Raw genomic sequence first — 1,370 nt, forward strand, 5'->3', positions numbered from 1 at the left:
CTTACTCTAAGTTCTGAAACAAGATGAAGATTTTCACTACCACCACATCTATTAAAATATTACTGGACATCCTAGCCAGAGCAGTTATGTGAAAAAAAAGGAAGAAAGGAAAGGCACCCTAGTTGGAAAGTTAAGAAATTAGTATTTTTGTCTTTGCAGATGCCATGATCTTATATATAGGACTTTCTAGACTCCACAAAAAAACTATTAGAAATAATAAATAAATTCAGTAAAGTTAGAGAATACAAAAATCAACATATAAAAACCAATAGCATTTCTATAACATATTGCAACAGGGAACTGTCTGAATTACAAATAAAAAATTCAATTAACAATAGTCACACAAAAAAATTCAGAATAAATTTAACCAAGAAGGTGAATGATTTCTATGCTAAAATTTATAAAACATTGATGAAAAAATTTTCAAGAAGACATAAATGAATTGAAAGATAAAGATATGTCTATGTTCATGGATTGAAAGAATTAATATTGTTAACATGTTCATTCCACCCAAAGTGACTTGCAGATGCAAATACAATTCTTTTCCAAACACCAATGGCATTCTTCACAGGGGAAAAAAAATCTGAAAATTTGTATGGAGCCACAAAAGACCTCAAATAACCAAAGCAACTTTGAGAAAAAGAACAAAAGTTGAGGCATCACACTACTTGAATTCAAAATACATTACAGAGATACTGTAACCAAGGCAACATAATTCTGGATAAAAAGAAGAACAAATATGGGGGTCTTAGGCTGACTCTGGGGCCTCCATGGGCAGGAAGTCTTGGTGTTTGCTTCTTCCCCTGCTGCTGCCAACGACTGGTCATCAGCGTCCAGTGTAAGGTCCACTGGCTGGGATTTGATGGTGGGGAGGAATGGACTGGCTTCTGGACCAAGTCTTCCATATACAGGCAAGAATATGGGGTGGAGCATTGTGTGTGGGGACACCCAACATGGTTCCAGTCACCAGAGACATTGCCTGGGACCATGAGCAGTCAGGGGCTGTGTTCAGGAGGGAGCGTGGGGGGTGTTTCCCTGAATTTGTACCACAGGACACATCAAGTAGGAAGTCCTCAAGGACAGAGTTGAAAGGTCAAGTTTACCTGTCAGGGCTGAGTGACAGCATCGTGATGGGACCTGCAGAACCCAAACTCAATCTCTAATGCCTCTTTACTGCCTCTTTTAAGATGGAGAGGAAATTTTACTCTAGTGGCGTTTAAATCCAAACTTTCCGCGATGGTAGGGAACACAAGATCTTGGCTGGTGGAAGATGCTCAAATAGATGCTCAAATGTGGGGAGTTTTAAAGATAGAGGAAAGCTTGATTTGGGACTGGAACAAAGAGGTAGAGGAAGGAGCTAGTCATCATGT

General features: G+C 39.0%; 1 pseudogene; it reads left to right on the forward strand.

Annotated features, from left to right (window-relative positions):
- The first annotated feature begins 1,236 nt into the window (after nt 1-1,236).
- Nucleotides 1,237-1,370, forward strand: part of LOC102488273 (ral guanine nucleotide dissociation stimulator-like 1) — a 3,612-nt pseudogene continuing 3,478 nt past the window's right edge.

Source organism: Tupaia chinensis, unplaced genomic scaffold, assembly GCF_000334495.1.
Source record: "Tupaia chinensis unplaced genomic scaffold, TupChi_1.0 Scaffold146496_1, whole genome shotgun sequence".
NCBI classification, from domain to species: domain Eukaryota; kingdom Metazoa; phylum Chordata; class Mammalia; order Scandentia; family Tupaiidae; genus Tupaia; species Tupaia belangeri.